Here is an 11173-nt window from a genome sequence, read left to right on the forward strand (position 1 = left end):
CGCCATTGTTAGAGAACTACCACACTAGCCTGCTTGTGTTGAAAGCACAATTTCCATTCTTCTTTTGCAAAATGTCATGGGTTTGAAATTTCTCCTTTTCGATCTAATTCTTCTTTTCATAATGGTACTTTCCTTGAGCTGAGGCCTCACTCACTATGATTTTACCTAATACTTAATCCAAAGGCTGACAAGCAGCCCTGCCTAAACCAGCAGAAGGGAACCAGTGGAAGGAGGCCGTAAGGCAGTTCCCATGGAGATGGGAGAAAAGACAGCAAGCCCCTACCCCACCCTCTACACACCCACACTCGTGTTCCTGAGAGCTTATTAGGGAGTGAATGTTTGTATCTCCCCTCCCAAAATTCCTGTGTTGAAATCCTGACCCACCCTCCATGTGATGGTATTAGGAAGTGGGGCCTTTGCGAGGTAATTAGGTCATGAAGGTGGAGTCCTCTGTGAATGGGATTAGTGCCCTGAGAAGAAGAAACCCGAGAGTCTCCTCCTCCCTCTGCTCTTCACCATGTGAGGACACAAGAAGGTGGCCATCTGCAAACCAGGAAGAGGACCCTCACCTTGCCAGCACCTTGATCTTGGACCTCCCAGCCTCCAGAGCTGTGAGAAATAAATGTCTGTTGTTTAAGCCACCCAGTCAGTGGTATAGCAGCCCAAACCGACTAAGACAGGGCTGCTCAGGGCTCTAGTGGGAGCAGCACTGGTGTGAGAACCAATGAGGAAGTACAGACAGTGGCCAACCTACTTTCCCAACCAAAGCCCCAGGGCCCAGGCCAGCTCATCCCAGAGAGGCTCTGTCAGGCCTTTATGGAACCAAGCAAGGAGCAGCCTTGCTCCAGGCCAAGTCATAGGCCATGGGCCAGGCCCAGCTTCCATGAAGCAGTCGGATCAGGGAGAGGCCCTGCCCCAGTCTGTACCTCCTCCTACACTCTTTGCCAAGGGCAGGCTTTCAGGGGGACATGTGGGCCAGGAGCCCATCACAGCTTTCACATGTGTGGCTCCCTGTAGGACTGAACAATTGGCAGCCTCTTGGCTCTGTTGATGAGAGCACTAAGAAGGTTTGCTTCCAGTCTCCCCAGGACAATGGTGACCCAAATGCCTTCAACATTGCTAGCTCTTGCTGGGATCTAGACACACTGGGCTGGGGGCTGTATGGGTGGTGAAGGCTGTGCTCTTGGCTGTGGCTATGCTGTGGGAAGGGCAGCGCATGATACAGGACAAGGGTCAGTTCTCCTCGAAGCCCCCCACTGCCCTATCAAGTGTCATCTGTCCTCAAGACAACTCCTTCTTCAGGCAAAGAGGAGGGACTGACTGCTCATTCTCCTCTCCTAGATACTTTGGAACCCCTGGAACCAATCACCTCAAGGCCAGAGAGAAGGCAGCACCTCAAGACCTGGGCACGGGGCTGAAACCAGTAGGGCTGCCCAAGGAGAAAGTTTGCAAATGGCCAGGCCTGAGAAATAAGATGACTAAGAAAGGGATCCAAGGAGACAGGCCATCAACTTAGAGATTTACCTGGAGCAGACAGAGGCAGGCTGGCCCAAGTGGGTAGCGTGGATGGTTCAAGGCAAACCTTACAGAGCCCAGATTCCAGCCCTGACAGCTCTGTGTGAAATTCTAGAACACTTCCATTGGCTCAGACCAAGGTCATAAAAGAGCAGCTCCTCTGGAGAAGAAGGAACCCATCAGTCAGTCTTGGGAAAATGGCATTCAATTTACAACACTGATGAAGCACCAGTACATGCTGGGACCTGCACCAGGCACTGGGGTACAGTGGGAATGAGATGACCTATTCCTGTCCTCACAGAGGGCATAGCAGGAATTAGAGACAGTGCACTAGTGGTTACAGATGCACTGAGCATTGCACAGAAGTCCACTTAGCAAGAAAAAATGTTTTTCATCGCTTCTCTACTCAGTTCTTTAATGAAGAGAATTGAAAATAGATATCAGATAGAAAACACAGGGGCTGGAGACAAAGCACAGGGGCTGGAGACAAATTAGGAGTTTGGGATTAACATATACACACTATTATATATAAAATAGATAAGCAACAAGGACCTACTGTATAGCACAGGGAACTATATTCAATATCTTGTAATAACCTATAGTGGAAAAGAATCTGATAAAAGCAACTGAATCGCTTTGCTGTATACCTGAAACTAACACAACATTGTAAATTAACTATACTTCAATTTTTTTTAATGGTTAAAAAATTTAAATTTAAAAAAATAGATGTTAGGGCTGCCCTGGTGGTGCAGTGGTTGAGAGTCCGCCTGCCGTTGCAGGGGACAAGGCTTCGTGCCCCGGTCCGGGAAGATCCCACATGCCATGGAACGGCTGGGCCCGTGATCCATGGTCGCTGAGCCTGCGTGTCCGGAGCCTGTGCTCCGCAACGTGAGAGGCCACAACAGTGAGAGGCCCGCGTAACGCAAAAAAAAAAAAAAAAAAAAAAATGCCCCATCTCCAAACACAGTCACGTTCTGAGGCTCTGGGGGTTAGGGCTTCAACGTACAAAGTGAGGGGAAGGGACTCAGATCAGCCCTAACAATGAGTAACAAGAAATTGTATTCCTAGATGCACAGGGGATGGATGTTATGATAGGCATCTTGGTGTTAAAGGCTGAATTCATGGCAGAAATTGGGAGAAAGGGAAATCCAAGCAGAGTGAATAAATGAGCAGCTTTCATCCTGGAATGTCCATCATGACAAAGTCCCTTGAGTCATAGAGCCCATGTCACGAGCAGTGTTGCATCCATGCTGATGATCATTCATCCTGCTCCCACCCAAGAACACAGCACCAGTCGGCCAGACATCTCTTCAGTGGGTCACCTCTAGTTTATTATCTGTACAGCCTACACATTGGTGGAGACCAGAGGTGAGGGCCTCTTCCAGATCACTGAGGAATGTCTCGTCTCATCATCTTCGCACTGATCCATAAAAGAATCCCAACACCAAATTAATACTCTGCAACTGTCCCCATGGTGGAATACTATGCAGTCATTATATTGTGCTAATCCCAATGACAACGGGGTAAGGCTCACAATATAGTATTAAGTGAAGAGACATGATACAAAGTTGCATTATAACTTTCATACTGTTAAAAAAAAAAAGACTGGAAGGCATTTCAAGAAGTTACCCATAACAGTGGTCTCTGAGAATAATGAGACTGACATATCTAGTTTTACAAAGTTTCTGTAAATTTATGTGAAAAATACATTTAACAAAGTTTTAAACTTCTATCCACAATAGTCACTTTTGCATATGCACTTTGTTTCCTAGTACAGTGTTACAAAATACTCTGGGTGCTTTAAGTTTCTAATGAAGTTCACTACCAAGACAAAACATGTCCTGTCTTCCATAACAGTTTCCAAGAAATCAGTTTCTGAGTTTTTAAAATGGAATTCAAGGCAAGCGTTATAATATTTCTTTGTGTTCACCTATTTACAAAATACACTTATTCTAGAAAATTTGAAAACTAGAGACAAGCACATAGAAAAAAGAAAATCACCTAATCTGACTCCACAAACATTTTGGTGACTTACTTTTCTATGTAAAACTGTTTAATGGGAGCAAACTACTTTATAACTTGCTTTTTTACTTATCAGTAAATTATAGACATTGCTCCATACATCCATTATTCCTACACATCATTTTTATGACTGCCTACTATACCATTGCATAGCTATATCTTACTTTAGTTAACCAAGTCACCTTTGATGGAAATGTAGGTGGGTTTTTTTTTTCTTTCAGTCACAAATTAGACTGTAATGATAAAGCATATGTCCATGATTATTTCCATAGAATAAATTCCTAGCAGTAAGAATGCTGAATCAAACTCATTTGAGACTTAGGATATATATTGCCTAATTACCCTCCAGAAATGTACTCATTTACCCTCTCAGGGTGCCTATTTTTCTCACCAGTATTGAATATCATAATTTTTAAAAATCTTTTCCAATTTCAGTAGGGGCAAAATGACATGTTATTACTTTATGTAAAATACTTTTTGAATGTCTAGATAAATTTTGTTCATTGGTTTGCCTATGTATATTCACTTATTTATCCCCTCAAAAAGCATATTTCGGGCTTCCCCGGTGGCACAGTGGTTGAAAGTCCACCTGCCGATGCAGGGGACATGGGTTCGTGCCCCAGTCCAGGAAGATCCCACATGCCGCGGAGCGGCTGGGCCCGTGAGCCATGGCCGCTGAGCCTGCGCGTCCGGAGCCTGTGCTCTGCAACAGGAGAGGCCACAACAGTGAGAGGCCCGCGTACCACAAAAAAACCCAAAACAAAACAAAAAGCATATTTCTCCAATGTTCTATACTTGTCTGTTTAGTGTCTATTACATGCAAATCTCTTTACTAAGTACCTTTTCACAGTAGGTTATATTTATTTTATGCTACTGACCCTATACTTTATCTGTGATTCTACCATATTGCTGAGAATTACGGTGAGAATAACTTACTAGCCCATAATTCCTATGGTAACCTCTGGAACTTCCTAATAGATGTGTTACGTCACCAATCCACCAGCTAGCTGGTAACCTTTAGTAATGTTAAGGCTTATATTTTAGCCAATGGTCCCACAGTTTTACCTCGAGAAACACCTGGGTGGATGCCATATGCTCAAGTGATTTATTTGCATCTGAATTATCATTTTGTTCTAGAACATTGTGTGCGTGCATCATCATTTCACATGCACCATCTGGCCTGGCTCGGCAGCTACCGGAATTAAGTGTCCAGCATCTTGTCCGAGATGCCATTGCTGGAGTGCCTCAGAGGCACTAGACAAAATCACGTGTGGAAAAAAATGCCACCAAAGGGAACGGAAGTCAAATTTAAGGTTAAAAAAATTAGTAATCATAATACGGAACCTTCCTAAAATCCAATACTGTCTTCATTTACTAATCTGGAATCAATGGATTTAATTCAGTAATAGGAAAGTCTCTTCAATGCTTAGAGCGTATATTAATCAGACTTCTCTCAGGAGAATGGAGCTCCTGCCAGATGGTTCAATAGAGATAAGTTAATACAGGGAACCAGTTATAAAGGTTTTGGAAAAATTGAGCAACTAAACAAAGGACAATGAGATAACCCAGCAATTCACAACAGCAGGGAGTTGTTATACCATATTATCAAAACCCAGAAGCCAGAGCTACAAAGCAGAAACTGGAAACTCAAGACACCCCCTGATGAAATACCCTGGCTTCTCCTTTTCTTTTTTTCTACAGTCTCCCTCCTGGACTCTCCATCTGTGAAATGCAGACAGAAACCAATTGGCAAGGAAGCTTGGGGAAATGCAATCTACAAGGGCAGTCCTGCTGGGATTTAGAGCAGAGCAGAGGAAATAGATATGAGATCTCAGATCAAATAAGCAGTGAGTGGCCCAGGGCACCAGCAATGAGCTAGTATTTTGCCATGAAGAGGTTACTTCTCTGCTCATGAAAGACTGCCCAGTGCCTCAGTCTCTCCAGATATTCACATTTATTGCTCTTTCAACTCTAGCTTCCCCATGAATAGGTCCCCCACACCAGCCCCAGACCCACTTGTACTTCCCACTCTTAATCTCTGTTTGCACTTTGACCGATGTCACATTTCATCATCTTTGTCCATAGAGGTTGATCTAGACCCTGACCAGCTTTGAACTCCGTGTGCCTCTGCAAAGGCTGTGGACTTTGAGCCAATATCCGGACTTGTGACCTTTGTCCAATCCCATGGATCTGTCTGCACTTCCCAATTCCAGTTGTTCTTTCCCAAAATCAACGGAGCCATAAATAGAGGTCCAAGTGTATTAAAATCATAATGGTAACTAATGTCATGAGTAAAAAATCATCTGTATCTATCAAATATTGTAGGAGCAAGGAGGGAATATGGGACAGGGTGAGCTAAATCTTCATCTGATGCAGGAGGTTAATATGTAACATTTAAAGGTGATAAATGGAGATGGAATTATATGAGCATATAAATTAGACAGCTGGAAGTAACCAACATAATTTAAAACACAAACAACTAAAAAAGAAATAGGATGGTCGCCTTTGGGCAGTGGGGCTGTAGAGGAAGGTGTAAAACAAGGGTTTTGCTTTTCATTATAAATACTTCTGTATTCTTTGATTTTTTTTTTAACCATAATAGTTTCTGTACTCAGATTTTGCACTTGCTGGAATACTCTTCCCCCAGATATCCACATGGTTGGCTCCCTCAGTTCCTTCGGGCTTTCCCTGAGCACACTATTGAAAATAGTAACGTCCATCTCCCCATTCTGTGTTTTCTTTCCATACCACTTATCACCATTGAACATTCTATATAATTTTCTTATTCATTTTGCTTCTTTTCTGTCTGCCCCAATTACAATGTAATCTTCCTAAGAGCAGGGGCCTTGTTTTGTTCACTGATAAATACCATCACCTAGAACAGTGGCTGGTACTGTTGATTGACTATATGAACAAATTGTGTGTGTGTGTGTGTGTCTGCATGTGTGTGACTACATGAAAAAAAAGTTAATGACCAATAAGTCTTTTAGAAAAATCCTTACTTTTTTTTTTTTGCCTGTTTGTTTTTACTTTGTTATGTTTCACATTGAGATAGTTCTTGGAGGATTAACTATGCCTGAAATTTTCCAAGTGGGTTACTCTTTTGTACACTTGTCCTTCAAAAGTTCCTCTGAGTTCAACCTAATGAAGCAACAGGGTGGTCCAAGAACAGGGAACTGACATCATTGGGAAAAAGTAAAGGAGATTCGCTGGCAGAACACTTCCTTACCCATGAGGATGAAGATTCCCCAGGGTGCTACCCAAGAAAAGAACCTTTGAAATGAGGGCAAACTCCATTAAGAAAGAATATAACCAAAAGAACATGCTGTCTTAATGGGTGGTGGGTTTCGTTTGTTTTCTAAAATTTTTCAGTTATTTAAATCTAGGTCTTCCCTGGTGGCACAGGGGTTAATAATCCACCTGCCAATGCAGGGAATGCGGGTTTGAACCCTGGTCCGGGAAGATCTCACATGCCGCAGAGCAACTAAGCCCGCACACCACAACTACTGAAGCCTAGAGCCTATTCTCCGCAGCAAGAGAAGCCACCGCAATGGGAAGCCCACGTGTAGCAATGAAGACCCAACGCAGCCAAAAATAAATGAATAAAAGTAAATTTTTTTAAATAAATAAATAAATCTAAAAAGCTAAAGAATGAAAGGTTAGACAATCTTGTTAAAGTACAGGTCTTTTAGAGAGTCTAAAAACTACACATTTTGAGGACGTTAAATTCACTGTAACCAGTGTACTCTTACCCAGTTTCTTCTGAAAAGACAAGTAGTTCCTCACAAAGGAATCCACAGGTATTAACAGCAAAAACACCCACTCTCTTCAGTCCCTGGAAGGACTTCACCTGCAACTTTGCTGCTGAGTCCTTTCACTGATTCGACTGAATCACTGGCACAGTCGAGTTAGATAAGATTCAGAATGCAGAGTTAGAGACCCCGGTCTGGGTTCAAGACCAAGCTCACCACTTACTGTGGTGTAACCGTGGAAAGATCTCCATGCTCTGAGGACTGGCCCCAAGCTCCTCATCTCTGTGGCAGATGTAATGGAACCTGCTTCACAGGGTTGTAAGGGTTAGGGTTAGATGGGGTAAGGGGCGTAAAATGCTTGCCACAGTGCGTACAGCATAGTAAGTGTCAATAAGAAGCGGGTATTTTTATGATTGTTATCATTTTTGGGGTAGCTACAGTCATTTGTGAAGTTAGGACATGTCTCTCAAAAAACAAATAGGGCTTCCCTGGTGGCGCAGTGGTTGAGAGTCCGCCTGCCGATGCAGGGGACACGGGTTCGTGCCCCAGTCCGGGAAGATCCCACATGCCGCGGAGCGGCTGGGCACGTGAGCCATGGCCGCTGAGCCTGCGCGTCCGGAGCCTGTGCTCCGCAACGGGAGAGGCCACAACAGTGAGAGGCCCGCGTACCACAAAAAAATAAAATAAAATGTTGGATTCTAAATTCGATTTCATACCCATCACCTTACCAATACATTCCTCACAATTGCCAGTCCTTATAACCCTTTAAATACACATGTTTAAGCTTTAATTACATGACTCTTCCAGAAGAGAAGATATACCCTTACCTTTGACACACACACAAAAATTTTGCCCTGTAGTGGTAGGCTTGTGTTTTGTTGGAAAAACATGTGTTATAGTCCCATATGCTTTGCTGCTAGTTCTCATGCTGTGCTCACTAAAATTTTATACTTTAGGATGATTAACAGATCTCTATCTATTGACTAGTATTCTCTGGGTAGTGGTTAGATTTTAAAGTGACCAACATCTAGGTTTGGATTTCATCAGGCTGGCCGAACATTACTCAGAAGTTTGACTTGACCAGAAATTTCTAAAAGGAAAAGACTACTACCTCTTGCTTTCTCTTTCCAGGGGAAATGTGAACAGTTCAGGTTACCAACCAAGTCACTGACTAGACAAAGGCCCAGGTGCCCTAGAATTAGAGTTTCCAGATAAAATAAGAATGCCGAATTAAATCTGAATTTCAGATAAACAATTTTCAGTACAAGTATGTCCCAAATATTACATCACTATCTGAAACTCAAATTTAATAGGCATCCTATATTTTTATTTGCCAAATCTGGCAACCTACCCAGAGCACAGAGATAACCACTGACCTCACACCCCTCCATCATGGAGTTAACTTCCCTACTAAATTTTGAGTTGCTTGAAGTGGGCCCTGCGTGCTTTGGTCCTTGTGCCTAGCACAGCGTAGTTGTTTAATGAGTGTGTCAGGAAGGAAGGAAGGTAGGAGGGAAGGGAGGGACGATGGATCTAGTCTTTGAGGACTGAGCGAGGGTCAGACTGTCAGATGGCAACACCAGTGCTGCTGCCCTGAGCCCAGCAGCTGCTTGACCTCAGCTTCTAATCATGTAACTTGTCCTGATTCCCAGCATCCCTATAGACAAGACAAATAAAGGCAGGTGATCTGAACTGTACAACCCATACACTTCAAGGGTGATAGTAAACAGCACTGATACTGGTCCACAGTGCTAAACACTCAATAGGGAATAGAAGGGTCCAGATAGAACTGGAGAAGGGGCCAATGCTGCTTAGTTCCAGGTCATTGTTGCCAACCAAAAGTACCCATTCTCAGCACGGCCAGATCATCCAGCTTTTCAAATGAAGCCGGAGATCCATACGTTTATGTGAAATCTCCCAGTTTTTAATTAAAAACAAATAATTCAAAAATTGTTTTATTAATATTTTATGGCCAAATAAAACACACTTGCAGGCTGAATTTGGCCCCCAGCCCTTGGTTCACATCTCTGGACTTTGTAACTCAAATTTTCTGCAGAGTTGCCAATAAGTTCATAAACTATTTTGATTGAAGTTGCTGCTGTACTAAATAAGTAACTTAAAGGCATCACACCACTTTTGTGGCTATTTAGTTCAATTGGTTTTAAAATAGTGTTGAAGAGATTAAGGACAAAAGAGCAACCATCCTATTTTTATAATAACACATTTCACTCTCAGTCTTGACCAGTCCTCCCACCTACTCATGGCATTGGTTACATCAAGCCAAGAAAGGGGGAAAAAAAAAATATATATATATATATATATACACACACACACACACACACACACACACACACACACACACACACACACACATAGCTGGTGCAACATAAATCCATCCTAATTCCTGGAGAGCCAACCCAGAGTATGATCTTTGATTATCCTGAAGTCATCTAAGTTGTTACCCTAAAGATCATAAAGTTTTAAAATATTTAAACTGCTCCAATGAACCATTTTCAGATCTAAAAAAAATTTTTCATATTGTCCTATGCTTTCATTATGGTTTTAATTCCTCTATTGCCTATTTTATAATTTTAAACATACTTTTTATAGTATCTTTCAGCTTGTTGATCTCGAATATAACACCAATTCTCTTGTTTGGTCTGTCTACTCTCCCTCATGGAGTATTTCTTCCTTATGTGTTTGTGTTTTCTCCTGTGAGCACATTTTCAGCAGGGATTTTTTTGCGGGGGTGGAGAGATGCCTATGGAAATCCCATGTATCCTGTTACAGAAGTGTTGCTACAGGGAAATTTGGTATTTTCTTCTACAAATTACACTGAGTTACCTTTCCGTTGCGGAGCACAAGCTCTGGACGCGCAGGCTCAGCGGCCATGGCTCTAGGGTCCAGCCGCTCCGCGGCATGTGGGATCTTCCTGAACCAGGGCTGGAACCCGTGTCCCCTGCATCGGCAGGTGGACTCTCAACCACTGCGCCACCAGGGAAGCCCTGAGTTACCTTTTTAATGTTCTCTCTTGGATCGAAGATTCTGGGACTACTTGGGTAAATATAAATTTGAACGCCACCTACACAACTCACATGCCTGGGTCTCTGATTTCTCAAAGGCATAGAAATGCTTTAGATCACTTCCCTAAGTGAGCAAACTGTTTCTAGTCCTATTTTACTAAAGGTGCAGCCCTGGAAGCGTTCTGTCTCTAAGGAGAGCTCTCAGATTTAGTTTCATCTCTTACGAAAGCCCAAGGCCACACCTCTGTCCTCAAATGAACATAAATATTAAGCCCCCAGTGACTAGTCCCTTTGGTCTATTTCCAGACTAATTATCTTTCTGAGCCATTGTAGCACCAGATCTCAAAGTCACACATCTGGCTTCACATTTCCTCATTGGTTTTGGCTCCCAGGGAATTCTCTTTCTTCATTTTGAGCTCGGGTATTGCATTTAAATTTTTTGTTTCAATATTTTGTCCTGCATTTACACATGCTTGGAATGAGGAAAGAAGATAATATGGGCTATCTCAGTAAGCCATATCCCCAGAACCCAGAAAATATATTTTTATAAAGTTTTCTATTAAATGGAAAGCATACATTATCTTGGCAAAATTCTTATCAGAAAATGTTGTTTCCATTTCCCAAATAACTTTGGTTCATTTCCCCAGCTGAAATTTCTTTTTTGAAAGTAAGTAGTGGAGCCAAAATTGGCCATATGGTGTATATAAAATTTTATAAACTGCCTTCTTGATGTATTGTTTTTATCTTAAAACATTAGATTGGGCTTCCCTGGTGGCGCAGGGGTTGAGAGTCCGCCTGCCGATGCAGGGGACACGGGTTCGTGCCCCTGTCTGGGAAGATCCCACATGCCGCGGAGCGGCT

This window comes from Lagenorhynchus albirostris, chromosome 16, assembly GCF_949774975.1.
Source record: "Lagenorhynchus albirostris chromosome 16, mLagAlb1.1, whole genome shotgun sequence".
NCBI lineage: Eukaryota > Metazoa > Chordata > Mammalia > Artiodactyla > Delphinidae > Lagenorhynchus > Lagenorhynchus albirostris.